Source organism: Temnothorax americanus, unplaced genomic scaffold (assembly GCF_048541705.1).
Source record: "Temnothorax americanus isolate GAGA-0224 unplaced genomic scaffold, ASM4854170v1 Scaffold22, whole genome shotgun sequence".
NCBI lineage: Eukaryota > Metazoa > Arthropoda > Insecta > Hymenoptera > Formicidae > Temnothorax > Temnothorax americanus.
In genome coordinates this window covers 2695364-2718039 of record NW_027509360.1, presented here as the reverse complement: position 1 = coordinate 2718039, position 22676 = coordinate 2695364, and the positions used below count along the sequence as shown (strand labels likewise).

General features: G+C 40.2%; 1 protein-coding gene across 11 annotated transcripts in view; it reads left to right on the top strand.

Annotated features, from left to right (window-relative positions):
* Lar (tyrosine-protein phosphatase Lar) overlaps positions 1 to 22676 on the top strand; it is a 399840-nt gene that overhangs the window by 114194 nt on the left and 262970 nt on the right. For 5 of the 11 annotated variants that reach the window (XM_077407380.1, XM_077407382.1, XM_077407379.1 and 2 more), the window contains exons 1-2: positions 19046 to 19249; positions 20491 to 20605. The gene's annotated coding sequence lies outside the window, so the exon portion shown is untranslated. Of the gene's footprint in view, positions 1 to 19045; positions 19250 to 20490; positions 20606 to 22676 lie in introns of those variants that run through there. The other 6 variants (XM_077407378.1, XM_077407377.1, XM_077407374.1 and 3 more) reach the window with 4 other exon arrangements.

The following is a 22676-nucleotide window of genomic DNA, read 5'->3' as shown; positions in this document are numbered from 1 at the left end:
ACCGCTACGGCTACGATACGACCTCGGGCTTTTATTTTGAATTAACATTAACAGGTTTCTGCGTCGGAGAATTTATGCGGAGGTGCACACACAAATAAGTCACACTGGTTCGCGATGAATGGCCACATTCTAATGCGGAGAAATATTTGTTGCAATATATTTATATATATTTGTCCGTGGAAGTCGAGAGGTAATTTGACAGGCGTCAGTTCTCAGCTGATGGATGAATACATGTCATATCTGGTACCATTGTGTGTGTGTTCTGTTAATCTCTGTTTTTTTTTCATAATATAGTTTTAGATGTAAGATATATATAAAGCTTAACATCCTGCATTAATAATAAAATTATTTCTACTGTTTTGGAAGCTAGAAACAACGGCATACGTATGTACTTTCCTATACGCTTGAATAATAATAATGTTAAAAAATCTCACTTCTGAACTAAATTTTTTTACTTCAAGTGAATATATTGGACGTCACAACCGCTACGATTTCACCTTTATTTTGCATATCGAGTCATCAATCATACATTCTCATTAAATCCGTTACTGTTCCGTCAACGCTATGAGAGTTCACCGCACCGTCACGAGGACGAGTCAGGCTAATTAGAAGTTACATTGCTAATAAATCCGACGGGAATTCAATAGCGATTTTGAGGATTATATCAATCCTGCGGTTATCATCGATCGCGCACGCCTCGTTGAAAATACGCTATTTTACGGAATTTTTAAATGCGAAACGCGAGAACACGGGGGATCAATTCGACGCGCAAACGGCGGCATGAGAGCGGCAAAAAAATTCATATTACTACAAATGCGGCGCGAATGAATTTATGACGACCATAAATTCTTGCTTATTCCAAATTATGCCCCATATCTGTCGTTACCTGCCGCGACGGGATAAATTACGGGCGCAGATAACACTGATATCTGTCCGTTTATAATAAATAAAGCGATCTAATTTCGAATGTCCGCTCTAGGTTCGCCCGTCGATGAATAACGACGCCGCTCTGTCGTCGGATTAAAGGTCAAATAAAAAGAAAATAAAAAGAGGAAAACATTCAGGATTGCCGAAACTATCGCCGGCGCCGCGGCGTGCCGTGCACTCCTGAAATAACTGTCGTTCCGAAGTCTTCCTCTTTTACCTTTTTCCCCGTTCCGCACACTATTCGTTTTTTTTTGCCACTCCTTCCTTTTCATCTCTTCTTTTTTTATTCGAGCGTCTCGTACTAGTAGGTATTCGACCATTCTAACCCGAGTGCGGTGGTTCCGAGTAGGTCGACCGACTATTGGACATTCCACTCTATTTGCGAGACCTTTAAAATTGTAATATACTTCCCCTTCTTTTTTTTTTAATTAAATTCCGTCCCATCCGCCCGTTCGTGCCTCTCGTTCGAACGTCTATGCTGGAGACGCGAGGCTCGTCGAATGCACCAGAACTCGATCTCGCGACGATTTTTCACGGGTTCTCTCCCTCCATCTTTCCTTTTCCGATTAGAAGCTGAATATCTGAAATTCATGCCATTCGTCGCATGTCGACGCATTCAGTATAGAACACATATTTGTCAGTGCTGGACGATCGATGTGATATGAGCTCTCAATATCACGGATCAGTACCTATCGATAGGTCAGATGTAACATCGTCTTGTCGGTATTTTTTGTATTTCTATTCTTGCAGAAATATTTCAAGATATATACGTATGTTATATATTTACATATATATGTACATATATACCGCGGACTCGAATGAAGTCATATCACAAAGCGAGTTAAATCGGTTTGAGCGCCGTTTAAAGTTCCTGCAAGCACATAATATTTTTAATGCGTTTTTAAAGTTTTTATGAAGAATTAGAAGTGTCATGTAAAAGACGTGTAAACCTTTGATCTTGAATTCTGAATGATAATTTTGCTTTTTCGAGCGAGAACGCGAGACAGCGTGTCGCCTTAAATTCAGAAACCTCCAGGCGCACTTACCAATTCTTCGCGCACTTGCCCGGACGAGTAAAACTGGAGGAATAGCCTTAGTTTTGTCAGGTCAGGATGAAACTCCACCGCAAAAGTAGAGCTGGCGTTGCGTCAGTGACGTATGCGCGTTTTATAATGCAGAGTACGCGAACTCACTTTGCCGCGGTCGCGCAAGGAACTCCAGAAAGCGAACGAGAAGACGAACTCGTGCGTAAACGTTGTCGTACCTCGTAAATCTTTTTTCATACATTTTCACATGGTTTTCTCTTAAGTGCGCCGAGTACACACTCAACGTCGTAAATGCTTAAACCGCTCGTTACTTTGGCCGCGTGCGCGTATAAGAACAATAATGGGCGACAACAGGGACGGTAAACTCCCTTCGGCGTCTCTCTATAGCGGTTGATAGGATTTAACGAGGTATCCAGCACTTTCACAGAACCATCCGGCGATGGACGATTTTGTTGGACGTTAAGCCGCGAAGGAAACCGCCGTCGGAGTTAGGCAGCGCGTCAAAGCAGCTTCGATCGATTCAATTAGGTTGATTCCGATTGACTTAAAAGGCATTAAAGCTCGGGGTCTAATCCCATTCCACCGTCGACCGAGTTCCGCACGATTCACCTCTTCGACTCTCCTCTTCATACCTACTCGGCCTTCTTTCCGCGGTGCTTAGGAAGTTTTCACTGGCTATACGAGAAATCGGTCGGTGGCGAGCTCTAGTCCTTTCCCCGCTTGGGGACGGTTTGTCAGAAACGTTATTGGGACAGCGGTACGTTATCGAACCTGGAACGAACGTGTTCCAGACACGTTTACGATCGGCGAACAGTATATATCCCCCGTCGCGGAACTTTTCACATAAAATGATTTACAGTCGCGCGATATAAGATATAAAGTCGCGCGTTTTATTTTTAATCCTATCCTACGTCACAGAAATTGTCGGACGACAGTGTTTATAAGTATCGACATCTCCAGCTTTTTATTAGGGTTCTGGAAAATTTTCAGATTACGAGTCACGCTCACATGAATACAGAGTTACGTGTATAACAAATTTAAAAAGTCTTATTCGTGCATGTTTGATAAAATTTTTCTTTCGCGGTGTTGCACGCAAGACCGATCGATTCTCTTGTCCGCGATCAATCGTATATAGCGAGTTTCCTATCTTAATGAGATATAAATTGTTGATGCAACACTACTGCACAAAGTCTGTATTCTCGCTTTACAAGACGATATCACTGATGTTTCTTTCCCACTCTTCCCATTATCGACTTTTATTCTCCCCACGATTCAAGAATCGCATCTTTAAGGGATCTATAAGATGAAATTTCCTTCCCTCTTGTGACACCCTAGTTTCTTTCACCCTATCTGTATTTCCCATCTTTCGTTGCAAATCTACTTTTTCCAACATCATATGTCATAATGAAATATTTCTCTTACGAGGGAATTTCTCTTGCGGATTTTTCTTTGCTCAATATCGGCTTTAAAAACTCATGAAGAAACTTTATATTAAATTGAAGAATTCGATTAGGTAAATACAATTTTTTGCCAGATCAACCTAATAAAATATAATTTTTTATAAAAAAATAGTATAATTTTTTATAAAAAAGATTGAAGAAAGACAAATAACTTTTTAGTTTTTTTTATAATCTCATTCTTTAAAATAAAACGTTTCATTAACTTAACGAGACTGATACTTATGTTTTTGAAGGAAATAACAAGAACAATAATTTTTTTTTTAAATTGGTTAAAATCGAAGTATATTAAATCAACGCCAAGTCTCAGAAAATATCACGAAGACTGATGATCCGTAAAAATAGATAGACTTGGAAAAGAGAAGGTCCTAGGAACGAATCGAACGATCAGACTGGCGTTTATATTAAAAGTCACGAGCTTAGCAAAATTTTCGCCTCACCGGCGGATACATATTTCCTTATCCCAGACGATGACAGAGATTTATAGGGAAGTTTGGTCATCTCTCATTGCCAAAGGGTTACGAAATTCGTCACTTTCGTTATACGACATCAATGTGTACGATGGAGTAAACAGCTTTTTCGTATAGGATTCGCGCTACTTGTACAAAGGTGAGGCACGAGGTTCGCGTTCGCGTTCGATGAAAGCCGTGATACGCGCTCGTCATAGAGGAACGTCACCAGGAAAATTGCTTTTCGCATTGCCGAATCAAAGCCTGGTGGTGCGTGAATCGACACTGTGAACGGTTTTAGCCATCGGCCGATTTATAGTGTATGCACGAGAGGACCACCATTAACGTAGACAAAGTTCCTGTTCAAATTGCAGGTTGCCACGAGTAAACGCTCCAGGATTGCGCGAGAGATACGTTTTGTTGCGGGTTTTTGTTCCAAACTATTTGTATCTCTGAGTTTTATTTTTGCGACGATGTATTCTGTTAAAACGTTTCATAAAAATTCGCTCGTATGATATTTTGAAATAGATCATCGTCTTTGAATATATATAATCTTTTATACTAAATTATAAATTCTATTAATTAAAACATCGGATCTAAATGTGTATCGAATCGGTTTCGTATTAGCAATAACTAAAATATAGAACTAAACCACAGTTTTTCCAAGTTTGTAGAAATCTATCGATCGTGCCTTTATAAATTATTATATTGCATTATACCACAACTGCAATTACTATAGAAAGAAAAGGAAAGTGTGCTAAATATTTTACATATGAATGTTATATGTTGTATAAAATTATCAGTTTATCTTAAAAATAATTCGCAAATTTTAATTTACATATATAGTGTGTATTAGTATAGATTCACAAGAAAGCGAACGCGTTTTGTTTATTATATGCTTGCGGAAACTTTAAACTTTAAACGGAATCATTCTTCACACAAAAACGATTAATTTTATAGATTTTAGTATCGGAAAAGTATTTAGTTGTCTTGAGAAAGTTGATCCTAATAAAAAAACGAAGAATTCTGTGTAACTATGAAATAAAAGTACCGAGTTTATCAAAGTTTGTATAAGATCGATGGACGTAAAGTGGTACAGGCGAAATGCATGACGCGATAGAGCAGAGGCGATAGAAAGACGAGTTAGGCACTCGTAATCGCGGCTTAGAATGCATGGAATAATTGTGCGCGAGCGAGCGAATGGACGCGTCGCATTGTAGGCGGCTTAAATGTTGCTGCAATCATAAAATATATAATTTCTTTGAGGAGCGGCTTATTACGTCACTCGTTCCTTCGTTCGCGCTCGCATTCGCGCCCCCTGATTCTTTTTTAAGTCCCGCCTCGCCATTAGGTACTTTACGCCGCGCCGTGGCAAAACAGCCGACGCTGCAGTAGAGTAGCCGTGAGGATGGTCCGCCAGGCAAGGCCGAGCGGTGGACCGTGCGTAATACGTTTGCGCGTATATCCATATACACATATACGTTCGTGTATGTATGAGCATTATATACAGAAATGCGCCTCGGAAATATCTCATGCGTTCCGTAATAAAGTGGAGATAAACAGGAAAACGGGCTTCTTTCGAGTGGGTTTTCCACCCGCGCCGCGCTTTTTGTGCAGTCCAACGGGTTTTGCGAGTTTCAGAGCTGTTTGCACCCCTCGTTTGTATTCTCCTCTTTCGCCGTTACATCTCACTCTAGAGGTGAATCATACTCGACGCGTGTACACAAGATTAATACGAACACCGAATAAAGAATATCCTTTCGACATGTTTACTCTCTTGACAATACATAATTTCAGATGTGGTGTCATACCAAAATCGGCGCTCTTCTGAGTGAAATTGAAATTGATCATGTCAGACAAATATAAGTATAAGAGAGACGTCTTATACGGAATTACGCGAAGAGATGAAAATAGCGGGAATGAACGAGACGGAGAAAAATGAGAAATAATAATAACGCGCGAAGTTGCGAGCCATCCGTAACAATTTGTCGATTGCTTGAACGAGTTTGTTGACCCAGCAGAACTGTCATCTTATAAGTGGTAGGAGAAAGAGGGACGAGAGTGAAAAAGAGACGGAAACGCCGATCCTACTTGGCAAATTTTATCAATTTCGCAATTTCCTGGCAATGGTCCAGCAACGGTTCTGAACACAAGCACAAGCGAAGCGTTTATTCTCTTGTCTCTGCGCTAGCGCGGGATTCGTTCGGGAAATCGCGGAACACGTTTATAACGTCGCGCAGATTTCCCGAATACTACCTCGCCATCCAGACGAACGCACGTTCTCTAGTTTGGATTTGTACAATACAAAACTTGAAACGCGACATTCGGATGATACGTTTCATACAAGATACGTAGAAATTTCTTTCTTTTTTTTTTTTTTCTAAAACTCTTCTTTTGAAATGCTTGGTATTTTTGATATACATATTTGGAACCGTGCGCGCGTAGTTCCATCGAAAAAGAAATTCCATATATACGTTTTGTATCATTATCGACGCTTCAATTTTTAAAGAATATATCTCTAGCAATTTTTTATTGCATAATTAACTACGGTGCTACTGTTTGCATGTATATGCCGATATATTTGTGCTTTACTTAAACTTTGCTCAATTAAAAACGAGAGTAATAAGCCTCGATGTGACCTTTTTCTTTTTAACGTTGCAATTATCCGTCCGTTCCTTCGTTTTCTCGCGTCAACATCAGAATCCTCAAAGCTGGAAAAAGAACCTGAACAGTCTCTAATCAGGTAACCTTTCGTGCTACACAGAAATCTCGAAGGATAGGAATGCAGTACAGGGGGATTGATATATATGTATATGCGTAGTAGAGGGTTGCGTTTATTTCTAGTTCCTCTATATGATCGCAATGCCTAGAAAAAGCGGGGATTTATCGGAAAGGGATGGTATCGAAGCCGGCGACGTACATACATACATCGCGTAAATAAGGTGCTTAAATAAAATCAAACGACGACGACTTTCTCGGAGTTGGGTAATTGCTTTATGCGACTACCTATATCGCGAGCAAGAGAAAAAAAAAAGAAAATTGTATTCATATATGTTTACTATATACAAGTTGAAAGTTGCGTAAAGCCTCGCGGCGCCATAGAGTTCGAGATCAAAAGCCGTCATGTTTCTCTCTGACGATTTCTGTGCATTGCCGCGGACATTGTATATCATACAGATGTGTATGAGTAGATTACGCGCTTACACAGCACGAAAAGAGACGAGAATAAAGCTAGCTCGCTGGGAAATTTTGTAAATTCAAATTGTCCATTACGTAAGCCGAGAAATCGATCGTTTGCCTTATCTTACACTTAGGGGTTAGAATATTTAAATGATGATAAAGCTCTTGCTTCGATACAAGGGGGAATGTGGAAACGACGCGAACTACACCCTCCTTTACGGAAAAAGGTGTTGTACACTCAATACGCGCTGTAAGTGCATGGCGATAGAATTTTTACGATATCGTAAACTATCTATGCGCGGAAAGCCATAGTGATAATACGTACTCTATTTTTCTGGATATTCTTTCGCGTACGCCGACTTCTTTCGCCGACGAAGAAGTATTGAACGGTATATAAGAATCGGATGCGCTATACCGGCCGTTGCACCGACATTGCCGGAATTTTATTACTATAGATTTTTCGCGTCGATCTCTTCTTCCCTGTCTATCGCGTGCCACGTTCATCTCTCTTCTTTTGGCCCTTTTCCTTTTCCTTTGTCGTTCTTTTTTTTTCTACTCACATAATGACGCACGGAAGTCTTGCTGGTGGGCTTCGACAGCCAATATCGCGGAGTGCGACTTAGCCTTGATCCCCTTTTATATTCACTGGATTTAAATAATGGAGACTGTGCTAATTCGCTGTCAGTGACGGTCAACCTTCAAGCGTAGGTACTCGGCGGAATTCAATCGCGCCGCCGGGAATCTTTTGCGAAAATCCAGAAAGAACGTACCGCTCGAGGATCGATTATCTTTTTACTTAAATTCGATTTATATTCGAAACGAGAAAGGACACTAACCGATCTGTCGCTGATGTACCCGAACAAGAACAAAACTATAATGATATTACTTTGAAGTTGTAAGGATTTTCCGTGAGATTCAGTTAAATTCTTTTCGCATTTCTTTAAGCGTCACTATTCATATATTTTTAATTAATTTTTTGAAAATTTTATTACAATTTGTCGCATTTGTATTCTATTTGCCACCGCGTTTATTTTATTAAAAAGGTATATTTTTCTCATAATTTTGATATAATTAAGACTTCGATTGTCTAATATTACTATTAGTTTTATATAGAAGAGAATTCTATCTATTTGTTTTATAATTTTATAAATCACATAATTTATTGAAAAATCTACGAGACAAATATCACAAAGCTAATAGAGATGGTAACTTTTAATACGGCCACAAAGTTAAAAATGTTTTTCAGCTTCAATATCTATGCTAATCCTCTCTGTCGTTTCTTTACCCTTCGTATTTTTCCCGTGATGGTCGCTTTCTTCGTTCCTCACTCCTTTGTCTGCCCTCGATTCGCCACTGTCCTTTTACGGTTACGTAAACAGCGATTTGAAAAGCGATTTCCCGCAACGCGGAGAGCGGCCGAGAAGAAGATAGCTGAACCCAGTCTGTAATGTCGCAGTAAAAATACTTTTACGGCCGGTGAGGTTTCTGTGACCCTAGTAAACGTAATAGCACGTTACATTCTTCACAAAATCGTTCTTATTCCGGCTACCGGAGCGTAGACCATCGATTTCTAGACGGTGGAATTACGAGAAGATATACCGACGTAATTACTTCAAAATATTACGTTAAAATTTGTCCTGTATTATTTCTTTATTCCATTGCCACGCTATTACCTTAAATCGCATTTTGCGCGCCAATAAATACCCGTAACGCCGAATTATTAATTAAAATTAACATAAAGCCACGGTAATGTCATGTAAAATTGTTCCGCCGTGTTAGAGCGTAAACGTTATAAGCATGGGGGATTAAAGTAAAACATTGTTTCGAATGAATTTTATTCCAGATATATATATATTTTCGTTAACACACATTTAATATAATAAATTATAAAAAATTAGCGAGAAACGGATTGAAGGTATACTACTTTAATTCTACATTATAGGTACGTGTGATGTTTTAACTTAATTACTCGCGTGGGATGTATTTTACACCATAACATTGTATTATATCTTAATTTTTATTGTTCTTTTTGATGATTTATAATTAAATGAGAAGGCTGTGATAATATTCTATATATCTTCTGAATTAAGATAAGTGTAAAAGTTTATTAATTGTGCGATACAATTTATGCAGCATTCGAGCGATAAAAGAGTTTTATTTTGTGAATTTAGTACATTTCTAAAGGATTTATTTTGCAGTCCACGCGAGTAACGTAGGGTTAAAAAATTATTGTAATAAATTTCAAACAATCTATAGTCATGTTTATTCGACTATCTGAATTAGTTTTTTTTTTAAAGATTGGTTACTTCGACGCTCTAATCTATTCGTCGCATCTTCGGATTGTAACTTTTCGCTTCTTGGTGGAAGAACTTCGCCGCAATCGTCATGCTCTTTGCTCGGAACCGGATAAAATAAAACGTAAAGCCTTACACCTTACATTTTACATAAGCGTTATTGAGTTATACCATGAGAAACGCAGGCTTGTCTCACTCAGCGCTTCTGTGTTAAGCGGCAAGCATGCTAGCTCGCTCGGTTGGTTTTATGAATGTCAAGTGTTATCGTTGTACCTCGAATACTGCCACGGCAAGTAATAATATATTGTACGTCGTTGTTTACCGTATCAACGACGCCCTCTTTTCTCTCGTGCAAACGTTTACCTTTCACTGCCAGGTATTATTACTTACACCGTTGAAAAATATTTGCCTATCGGAGAAATTTGTTGTGGCTATATTTTGTTCGTAAGTTATGTCACACGGTCTTAATCGCGCGATGCGCACTGCCAATCTCGCTTGCGAGTAGTAATAAAGACAAACGCAAGAATTGAAGAGTACGTCTTGTCGTAGACATTGTAGAAATTTCGAACTCTCTCTCTCTTTTCTTCTCTCTGTTAACTACAAGAATTGTGCTTACAGAGCTGATACGCAAATAGAATTAGAACGAGAAAGCTAATCAAAGTTTGTCGTTAGAGATGATGAAATATTTCACTTATATTTGGAACGAACGATTCCCAATTTCTAGATCGTTTTTGGACGACGCTCGGCACATTAGTTTGTTGCTAAATGTAGCCTATAGCTACTGTGCGGCATTTAAAGTTATTTTTAGGGAGAACATCTGTAGTTATTTATATTTCACGGCTTCTGTACGAACATTCGCAGGTACGATACATTGAACGGGCCGTTAGAGTCAAACGCGAAATTCAAGTCTGTTTAGCCTTAGATCGCTCGCTCGACTAGAATCATTCCGCCCATTTCCTATTTCGAGCCAAATCCCCTCTATAGAACCCATTAGTTCAAGTCTAATCTTCTATTCAGCATTTCCGTTATAGTTGTCAACATTACAATGGAAGGCTGATTAAACCACCCCGTCGACGGTGGTGCTATTGCGCACGCCGCCGGTGTCGCCGACAACGCCGCCAGTGTTGCTGTTGCTAAAATAATTATATTCGTTCACTTCCCAAACTGATGCAAATCGGCAGCGCCGTGTGCAACGCGAATAAATAGTGCAGCCGGTGCGCGGCGAAAACACTGTAAAAAAAAAGTTCACCCCCGACAAGCCCGGTCTCTCCTATTTTGTTTTTCGGCCTCATCGTGCAACCACTGTAAAAAAAATTTCCCAGATCGTTATTATTTATTATCGTAGTACGCGTTGTGTAACGCCGGCCGATACACCGCGCGTAATCGGCCGTGCAAAACGTTCAATCCGCTTGTGCAAAACGTGAAAGAGAGAGGGAAGGAGAGAGAAAGAGAAATTGAGAAATGTTTTTCAGGATAATTTGTGAAAATAATACGCGATGCACTGATTTCCATTTTTCTATAGTATACTAGTTACATCTCAACAAATTGATGATGTAACGCTTTATAACATTAATTAGACTCGTATAGAATATATCTGTTTCCGTATTCACCGTACTGCCATAAATATCTCCAGATACAGATTATTTTCGTCTATACGCGTTTCTATGCGAGTGCATATATCGAAATTGAAATTTGCAAATGGGGAAAACTCATCGATGCGATATTCCTGCCCACGGGGAAATAATAATTAGCCAAGCCGGGAAATCTATACGAGATGGAATTATTACGGTATGTAGCGTTACGCGGACTATCACGAACATTACAATTTCAGGCGCGTGATTCGCCGCTTCCAACCGGAATTCGGAATTTCGTGCGGGTACGAGTATCGCGGGTAAACGGCATGTACCAATATAACTTGTTGCAAGGCTAATTTTAACTGGCGGTTGTAAACGGCGCGAATCGAACCAGCCGCTTCGCGCCGTTCCGTCGCAATAATTTCCGTCCGAAAAGTGTAGCACGCGCGTGCCCCTTGTATTTCCCGTGGGCGAACACGTGGTATTAATTGCAACTATGCTATTTCGCCTCTTCTTTCGCTCTCGTTTTTTCCCAATGCCTTTTCCCGTATCTCGCGTCGATATTCGATACGGGATACGGTGATCATTAGCGAATCATACAGCAAATCATTAACACGATTACGAGGTTGCGTGGTTATCCCGCGTAATGTATTTTACAATTTTGGGCCAAGCGCGAAATACACGATAATGAAATTTTTCCGGGATTAACTGACCGTGCATGGATTTGCACAGCTATTCGTATTAACAGTTGAAGGTTTGAAAAAGTGTTAGGTCAAGTGGTCTAATTAAATCCGCTGGAAAAAAATTGTGTATTCGGTTATCACCAAAATATCATAACATTTGATTAATTAATAGGTTAGCGCTGCATTTATCAAAAAATAACGATTTTTCAAGCAAATCTTGCGCAATGGCCAATGACAATACGTTTTTTTTTTTTTTTTAAGTCTTGAACTGTCAATATTTTCCGTTTTATTTTCCATTTATTTTTAGCATTGTTTTTAGCATTGCACTCGGCGATGTTCGTTCGCCGATAAGCCGCACCGATTAAATTTATTCGGAGCATATACTCGTCGGATCGCGTGCGTTAATAACTCTCAGTTATCAGCAGTTCATTGCACCTAACTCGCAGACAAACAGATCGACAATAAACATACGAGTTATACTGTACGTGTATATATACGCACGTACAGAAGGGCACATCACAATTTGACATATGGATATCGCGCCGGCAATGCCAGGCAATACAGGAGTCATTACTTTACATCTCACTCACGGGTCACCGACCAATTATTGACAGTCGATGATGTAATTATCCACCGTTATGAAACGCAGGAATCACGACTAAATGTAATCTGCAACGGCATATCCGATATTCTTTCACGTTGACTTCGCGCATCGGGATTTCCTGCCGATAATCATACAGCGATAACTTTAATTTCGCTATTCTCTTATTATTACTCTTATTATTTCTCTTATTATTATTTAACTTCGCTATTTATTTGATACTACAATACTAATTTTTCTTTAACTGTAAATAGTCAAGTATTACGACAACTAATTATTTCTAAACACTTTTAAATTGAGACGCAGATCGTCTAATATACGTGCAGGGTATTCGCTCCGATCTAAAATTCTGGATGGCATATTTTCCACGAAGCTAAAAGTCCCATTTTGCTCAGGTAGCATTTTGACGGAGGCAATGTTACGCGATATTAGAATACGGAAATATCGTGTTATTAAATATAAATTAAAATGCAACGCAAGCCTCTTTATGAAAAAAATTAAATGTATATGTAAAATTAAATAACTGTAAATGTGTTAAAGACTAAAAGTCGGGTCGATCGATGGGATTGGTCTCGAAGCAAAAATTAACGTATTTTCCCCATTAACTAACTTTTACCCATGAATACATTTTGATACGGTAAGCTATTGCCCGTGGATGACTCTTACTATTTTCCTTTACTGCAGATGACTTTATGTCGCCGTCAACCACGCTAACGCAAAGTTAAGAATGTAGCCGGCCGCACCACTATCTTCACAAAAAACGCAACGTTGCGCCAGCAAAGCCATTTTTTTTATTTTTACATACTATTTATTATTTATCAATTTTTTCATAAATTGATACGATATAATGATAGTTAAAATACACGTTTTTAAAAACTCATGGACGCTAAAAACAATTGAGGCCATCATCAGACCCCTCCGCCGCGCGCCGGCTTTGTGCATTTTCAATAATTTTTTTAGAGATGTTGCCACCACAATTTTTACTTGGCTTTTTTTTGGGTGGTATGTGTTAGCACTATACTTGTTAGTAAAAAAAACCCAGCTTTTATAGTATGACTTGAAAATAATTATTTTTAATTATTTTTCATTAAGCCTGGCGACTAATTCTCCCCGAGCAATCGAACTGGCAATTTATTTGCATGTTCTTGAGTGATTAATTATCAATATTCGATAAAAATTAAGACTTATACTATGAATTGAAAATCCGTTTTTTTCTCACCTACGTACTTCTAAACCCCCCAAGTACGGCCAGCCAGGTGTTCGGATTATCGAAGGAGAGTCGTTCACGCAGGTTATAACGGAAAATCGTGATTTATAAAATCACTTGGCCAAAAGTGTCGTCAGCTCTTGGACTATATCTTCCGCTTCTTTCGACGGACAAATTATTTGTGCAGACATCTTGTACATACATTATTAAGACATTTCTATTTAATGATAAAGGTGTCCAGACATTGGTACATTTACTTTATGTTATATATTTTACAAAACTATCAACATCGCAGACGGGCGCGACGTTTTACATAGCTTTTACGTAAATGGAGAAACGTATCACGTCAGCCACGCCTTCACACTCACAGTCACGCATTTTTTTTCCATCATAAAAAAAAACAGAAATTTGCGGAATACACCTAGTAGACATGCCATCTGCCTATGAGAGGATACCGCTGACCGCGATGAGATCACGAACAACTTACTATTTTCTCCTTCGTGCGGGACTTTGCTTCTTCGCTACGCTTGTGAAATTGGATGAAACTGCTGGAACGGGCTTAGGTAAACAACGTGAGGAAAGAAAAAGAAAGAGAGAAAGAGAGAGAAGCTCTCGAGCGCGATCGCACGTGCAGGGGGAGTATCCCGCGCGTGAGAAAACAAAGTGAACGCCACTCGATATATCTCTTTCGATTGCGCGGTAGAACCTCGATTAAAGACGGTTAACCCTCTATATTTTCCTGTCCTGTTTTATCATCCCGTTAAATACCGTCGTTATTTACAGCTTCCGCGCCGACTATAATGATCGGACTAGCCTAAACACCGAGTAGCGAGTGGACGGCGCATCCGATAATTCGACGATATTCGGCCAAGCCCTCACGTATTCACCCACGAGAAGCTTGGACACCACCTGGCTGACCTTTCGCAAATATAGCGAAAGCTTACTCGATAATACGCGTGCATCCTGTGCGGAAAATCAAGCGCGCGTTTATAAATGTTTGCCGCGCGGAGAAAGGTCAGTCGGGTAACGTGTTAAGAATCTCACTATTAAATGCCATGCTTAAATATGTTCCGCGGAAATATCGACTATCTGTCCGGCCAGCGGAGTTGGCGACGTTCACGACGGTGAAAACCACTACTCTTCGTGGCGTGCAAATTTTTCCGCGTCCCGGTTTTCACTCCTCGGGGACCGAAATTGAAGTCGCTCTCGCCTCTCGGGCACGTACACCAGTTATTTCAACGATATAAGGAATTCTTAGGAATTTGCCGTTGGCGATCGAGTGATCTGGATACTTTACCGGTACGGGACAGTGTCATGAATTCTCAAACAGTTGCAAGCTCCGTAATTCCTCACGTATCTAAGTCCACCGTCGAATCTGAACGTCTCGCGAGTATGATATACTCGAAAATTTTGTCTCAGTTGCATACAATTTACGATCGCCGCGGATAATATTGTGACATTTCTTTCGAATTAAAACAAATAAGTAATAATTAAGTAAGATTATGTACACAACTATAGAATTAAAATTCAGTGTTTACAAAAGCAATTTCCAATTGTGTAAATTAAATATCTGTAATTTTGAAAAACATATAAAGTATTTTTAATTTATATCTCGATCAACGGGAATAATGTTTATATCTTCCCATAAATTACGTAAGCTAGATAAGCTTGTGCTGATTTAGCGATTGCTATCGCGAATATACCTTTCTACTTTGCTACACGGATCTACTCGTCTCCCAGAAACGCCGCATATTCAGTAATCTGGCGCACCGGCCCTTCAATCCCTCGAGAAGATCCCCCAGTCTCTTTAAGCCAACCCTCCAATGAAACTGCTCTCGCTTAGAGTGCTACGTAACATTCGTAATGGTCACACACGCACATTTCCGCTCCCTTCTGGTAATGGAAGCTGAAACACACCGATGTAACGATTTACGATCAATACCGAGAACCCCGACACAAAATTTTGAACACGTAACGCACATTGTTCCGTGGGATTTGTAATATTAACGACATATTAATGGCATTGTGATTTATCTGCTTCTGAATTTGCACTTTATATTTTCAAGTACTAAAATGTGTATTTTTTTATTATGCGAAATATATTACTACAGACTTTTGCTCTAACTCTATGACAGTTACATGAAACTGTTAAAACGTTATTTATATTCTTATTACTTTTGAATTCGTGTTATAATTTTCTTTATATCGATCAATTTGCAAATCACGACAATTAATAAAGAATTTATTAATTTGAAAAATGTATGAAAAGAGTAGGAATGATTTAGTATTTTAAAATCTAAAAGACCGTAGTAACGGGTCTGGGGATGCGTTCGTGTGAAATAGCAATCTAAGCCATTACGATAAATTTACGTCGCATTTCTAGCAAGGCAGCTTTTGCCTGGGATTTATCCCGTGGGAAATCTATTAGTTTTGTTCGGCGAATTTCGCAATATTACTGCGGTAAGGCAGGGTTTGAAGGCGGCCGAATAATCGAACATCGATTCGTTAAAGTCGATAGCCGATTGTAAATAGTACGGAATTGACGTTCGTTACCTGTCGGAATCAAATGTGAATGCTTGCCGGGAAATGTGCCCGTTATATTTGAGCACGTATTTTATGATAATCAGAATTATCGTTAACAGAATGATACACAGTTTGCATTGGACGATATTCAATAAAATGTTTTATGAAATGTATATTAGTATAGAACTGGAGGAAAAGGAAAACTTATTGACAATCTCATAGAGGAAGAAAAAAGCGTGTGGGAAATCTGCAGGTGATGCCGTTTGTTCCCCACGCGTATTCGTTCTTCGCGCTTCCTACGAAAATGTCAATGCCGCCCTTTTCCGCCTTCTGTTTTTGATGAGAAATAATCCGATCTCTCGCTATTGGCTGACGCGCATCTATTGTACCGCGTACAATGCCGTACAATACCATACAATACCAATGAATAACGCGAAAATACGCGTGCGGCGCTTTTCAATATTTATTTCATTACTTTGTTCTTCAGCACTTGCCAAGTCAGCTAGTCAAATTGGTTTTCGTCCAATCTCTCGTACCCCTTTTCACCTTTTACACGCCGCGTTCTCTCGCACGCCGCGTATAATCAGATCTGACACAATATATCTCGAGTCGTCCCACTTTTCATTCACGGCGCGATGCAAACATCGGAATGTTTACTGCAGTTTCAACGTACAAGTGTCCCCGTGTTCTTTGCGAGCGGACGTTTCACCAACAGCGAAACGCGGCGAAGGAGAGAGAGAGAGAGACACGTTCCTTCCCTTCGCCAGTACATTCGAAAGGTATTTTATTAACGGCGAATGAAACAGACAGCGCGGACAAAAGCTAACGTGCCATATTGTTCGGACAATACATTGGACGGGACAGAACACGCAACACGAGCCGCGCGCAATTGCACCGACTTGCATTCCGAATGCACGCGAGCAATGCGGTCGCTGACTGCAATTGTGGTCTCTCCGCGCGGACTGCTATCTCATGGAAAAACTAGATCGCGCCGACGCTCTTTTCTCTTCGTTAAACCTTATCTATTAAATTAAGCTAAAGAACTCTCATTGAATTTGCACTGCTATTCTTCATACTGGCATTCGGCCGCGACAGTGGAAAGCATATACAGTATACAGTACTCTCTCTATCGTATCTATCTGTACGCGGCAGTCAGTTTCTTGGCAGAGCGAATCGCCGGTAAAACCTGGCTTACGGAGATTGCATAACGCACCAGAAACAAGTGTCTAAAAGAGCTCCCGTTGCATCGTTCCGACGGGCGTGAAGTTTACGAAGTAATCAGATAGGCAGAGAGAGGGGGGGGGCCGTGTTCGCGCGCGCTACACACATTTACGCGAGTTTGAAACTCCACCTTCGCAACCTCAATCTCCTCCTATTATAACGTCTATACGACGATGAAACGAAAATATATCTCCGGCGCCAAGTTTTCGCGGGGGGGAGGGCTGAGTTCAGGACGCGGGGCGCAAGTTATTAGACACGCCCGCGCAATAAAATTATGTTTCGCCCCGTGTATCCGCCCGGGCGGGAAGTCACGTCGATTACGTGATACCGCATCGAGGCTCTTTTTGATCATTCCCTACCCGTGTACCCATGCGTGCTCACCCCCGATATCGACGAGCCGTAATCGGATAACCGAAAATGAGCCAACTCTTAAAACAGTTTTAAATTCAACCTGGAAAGCAAGTAATTAGTAATTCTTTTCAACCAGTTTCTCTAACGGGCAAGAAACTTCGGGCTACCCTCTAATTGTGAGGAAACGAACGGGGAGCGAGGTGAAGGGAGAAAAAAAGGAGGAGAGGGGTAAAAAGAGGAAAAGGATGACATCCGCTGCCGCGCCGGTGAAAGCGTAAGGCACGTGTTTCAAGTATCTTCCGAGCGAGGAATCCTTGATATTAATTAGATGAGCCCGTAACTCTGAAATCGGAGGAGTAAGAAGCCGAACTTCGTTTGGGAGTTCGTTAAAGGAGTTACTCGCGTTCGTATGGCGGCGGATATCCTAACTCGCGTAACGACTCTTAACGCGATGGTCTCCCTGCTTCCTGTCTCCTCCTCGTCTACTTCTCCTTGTCTTACCTCCCCCCACCTGTAACGAACGCAAAGTTCCTAGCGTGAAACGTGTCCCTACTTTCGTGGATGCTCACAATTTGTTGCACGCGACATCCGACGCGTGTCGCGGAGTTTTAGACACGCGAGTTTTTTCCTATATGGCTGCTTTTTCTCTCCCTCCCCCTTTTCGTCTCTGGCAAATCCTTTGCGAAAACATTAACTTTAAAGCGCGAATTTATCTGGAAAATCTCTTCGTGCTGTGAAACCAATCGTTTTCACCATCTTCGGACCCTTTGTTAATAATGTCCTGATTCTCTTTATCTTCCTCTCTCTCTCTTTCTCTCTCTCTCTCTCTCTCTCTCTCTCTCTCTCTCTCTCTCTCTCTCTCTTTCTGTTGTCGGAAAACTGCTGCTCGACGCGAGAAAATTAAAAAATATTCTCTAGCTTATTTCTAAGTCAGTTTATACCGCGAGATAATTAACGGAACGACGGTGAAACTACAATCGAGGACATAGCATGAATAGCCGTTTGTTTCAGCTGATACAATATCCCGGTTTACTTTATTTTATTATTTTATTCGCGCGCATTATGTTTAAAGTCAAAAGGCTATTACCGCGGAAAAACTTTTATCATACAAAATTTTCATTCTACTCAGCTGAACTTTCAGCCGCGAGATAAAAGGAGCGCCTCGCGCGCCACACATTTGCGTAAAATAAAAATCGCTTTTGGTGGAGGGGGAGGGGGTGGCGCGGGGATGATCGTAGGCGGATTAAAGACCCTCCGTGGAGCCATCTCCGAGCTATTTCGTGAAACGCGTTGCGACGTCGAATTATCGATCTATCAACCGCTGTAATATTTTGGAACGAACGAAGACAAATATTTAATGTAATTTGACTTTCACAAAAAGCAATCATACGCGATATCGGCAAATTTTTTGTTTTCAAAATATCGCGCCGAACTCGTGATCCGGTGAGAATTTCGCGGCACGTCTCGGGCTCGCCGCGAGGAGCTTCCCCGATCCGCCGCTCGGATGGCAGCACCGGCCGCGGCGTAGCACAACATGGCCGCCCTGGTGTTGGCATCGCCATGGCAATTCTCTTGGCAGCTTCCTAAACCGTCGCCTTTTTTATACATTTTACACGAGTTTTTCTAGTATCTCAACGCCTAGGAGCATGGGATATAGTGTGTGCGGTGCGTGTGCTATGATGTAACTGCGGCGCGCGGAGGCGTCCGAAAGATCGTCGCGGAGCGCGGTGAGCGCGGTGAGTGTTTTCCTTCGCGTTCTCGCTGCGCTGCGAGTGACTCGTGTCTCGGTCCCGTCGTCGGTCGTCCGTCCGTCGAACGAATCTCGTGCCGCGCGAAGTCGCCAGGATCGATTCTGCAAGGCGAGCGCACGTGATACACGGAACAACGAGCGACGATCGAGAGTCCGAGCGTCGCGTTGCGGTTCAGTGTCAGTGTCGTCGCGCGCGCTCGTCGTCCGCGAGATCTGTCACTCGTCCTCCCGTGTGTCGCGCAGTTTTTCCGTTCATTCCCCGTTTCGAGTATACGTGCGACGCGACGACCGGCCTCCTCGCCGGCACGCGCCACCCGGCGCTCGTCGATCCGGGAGAATCGTGTGCCACAATCGGGATTGTTTACCGATCCCGCGACGCCGATGACAGTTGCGTGCGCGAAATCATTGACGCGTCACACGCTGATTTCTGTCAATGGGACGACAGACCGGTTTCCTATCGGCTTTCGTTCACGTTGTTTTCCACATAAAGGTTTAATTGTTTTTACCGACGAAAGTGTAATTGTTAAATTTACATGGAAAAAATATTTAGACTTGAATTAGTCGCAAATGTATACAAACGCGCGATATAAAATTGCTGGGGGGGCTGGCTACGTAAATTCATCGAATTTGGTAGGCAAATTATAAATTCGTGTTTACATTTATTTAACTCATAAGCAAGTTATACAAAATCAATACGGTAGAGAAGACCGAAATATACGAATTAATTCTGTTTGTATCGAGAATAATGAAATATGTATGTATTTTATATATATATGTATTTCGACACTTCACCGGCGCGGCGCCGCGCCGGTGAATAAACGAACGTCGCCATGGTAACCCGCTCCGTCCACGAGTATTTCGCGTGTTGTGACAGCCGGCCGGAAATGTGGAATAAGCGCGAGATCGAATATCGCACAATTGCTTCTTAATTCGCACGTTCTTTTTTTCTCTCTCTCCCATCGTCGTTGTTATCGCCGTTTCGCCGGGCAAACGATTCTTCGCGCGCACGTTGTCCGCGTCGTCGCCGTGTCTCTAAATTGTCACCCGGACCGTCGACGGTATGGTCGACGATACTTACCGAATATATTTCGCCTTTGAACATTTTATTTGTAAACGCATTAGAAACACGTGGTTAACAATAACATGCGAATCGTTCCTCGAAGCACACGGAGGAACGTATTGATTTTTTCGCTGAAATTAACGTGTCTCTGCAATGTTTGCTTTCAGGGTGGACCTAGCTACGTTCCGAGACTGTCTGAAAAGCGACACAGGTGCGTACCGACAGTGGCATCCCGCGGGAGTAGTCCAGTAACTTTAGGATTTCACTTCGGAAAAATTCCAAGTGAGCTGAATTTTTGCATGCACTTTTATTTAGTCTTTATAAACAATACGTATCAAAAGACCCCATCATTTGATTTTACGCATAATATTTTACAGCGCGTAAAAAAGATGTTAATTTGATTTTTCGCTACTATGTTCCTATTGATTTTACGACTATAACGTCTATTTTGAAAAGTAAAGACGAGAAAATTCTCTACAAAAAAGGTCTTAGGTAGTTTTTTCGTACGCGCAATCGTTTTCGCTTATAATCTGGCGTTGAAATTGCAAGTTAAGAGAGTTATGGGTATTAAAGTGCTTTGTTTCACATACTTGTAATTCATTTTGTACAAAATGACAAAATTATGCTTTTCCTTCTTTTTCTTTTTTTTCTACTTATTCTTTATTTTCATCTTCGTTTTTGAATAAATACATTGTTGGAGGTAATCCATAGGATTAATTTGTGGGTTGTCAATTTCTTTGTCTTTATTGACTTCTGTTTCGGATGAATCGTCGATTGGTGCAACACTTATGCTGCAATATGTGTCGGTAATATGGCATTAAAGTTACTGGACTGGAGGGATGTACGAAGTATCTGTGCAGTAACGAACGATGTAGCACGTACGTTTGTTATTGTTTGTTCATTTACCTTTCGCATATTATTTCTCGCTGGCCGCATATGAAAACGATCCTTCATATCTATTCATTGCTTCTTTCTTCTTGTTTGATTATATATTTTAATTACAGCCACGTTAAAATTGAGATATATTCCTAGAATTTACTTTTCGCTTTTTTTATATTGTTTAGATACATGCTGTCTCTAAACTTTTTAACGAAATAAAACTGTAGTATATACGTTTTATTATAGTAATATTACCGAGGTTAGAGTGAAATTGGCCCTAAGTCATAACATTATTCAGTCTCATTTACGATGAAAGATAATGCCAAGAGTATAAATCATGGTTTTAATTAACCGTAGATGATAACATTATCGATATTTATATATGAGGTCATTTCGTAGAGCTACTGAATTTTCTTCTTTGTTTTATACACTTTTAATTTGCATATATACGTACGTTTATCGATAATATTTTCGTTGCCCTACTTGTTCGTTTCTTCTGACGCTTACATAAACATTTGTTCTACTTCATATCGATTCCTGTTCATCCATTTCTTTCTCACCGCCACTTTTAGTAGATATAAAACTTTTCGTTAAAATTAAAGTATTATTACAGAGAAGTAAATTCACTATATAAAAATATAAATCTGAAAATAGAAGTTTATATAAATCATAGATTTTTTTCTTATACTCGCATGTATTTTTATTGCTATTAATATATAATGATATGTATATTTTTGTAAATATAAATCAATATATTTACACCGGATCAAAATTAAAAATATCGCAGATCAGTTTTATTGTATAAATTTCAATGGTATCTCAAGATAATAAAGCAATAAAAATTTGTCTCATACTCTCGTAATAGATAATAAATCGTACGGCTCGAGAATAGGTCGAACTTATATCCTTAAACACATTCTGCCTGAATAAAACTGGCAAATAGTAAGAAATGGCTTATTATTAATAGTGTACTTACTATTCATAATAACAATGCAGTAAATTTGTATTTGGTCGTCAAGCTTGGGGAGCTTGGGAGTTTTGGTAAATTTAGTGCGTGTTGCGCCTAAGTTGTAGTGTATATGACGGTCCTAATTTGCGCTCTAAATCTTCAAGGAGCAAACAGCCTATTTCATATAGAACATATTTTACGTAGTTGTTAGGGTTCACATTGTCCAAATTGTAATAGTCTTATAATAAAAGTATAACATACTGAATTTCTTCTTTACAGTTAAATACAATCATAGTTAAAAGCAAACAATAATTTGTTATACATACATATAATTATGCAGGTATAATCAAGAAGAATAATTTAACTTGCCGATTGAAAATTATCATTTTCCCGCGACGGAAAATGTAAACAAACATAATAGTCCAGTAACTTTAGCAAAAATTCGACCAATCTTTGGAAAAATTTCAAGTGAGCTGAATTTTTGCATGCACTTTTATTTAGTTTTTTTTATAAATAACATATCAA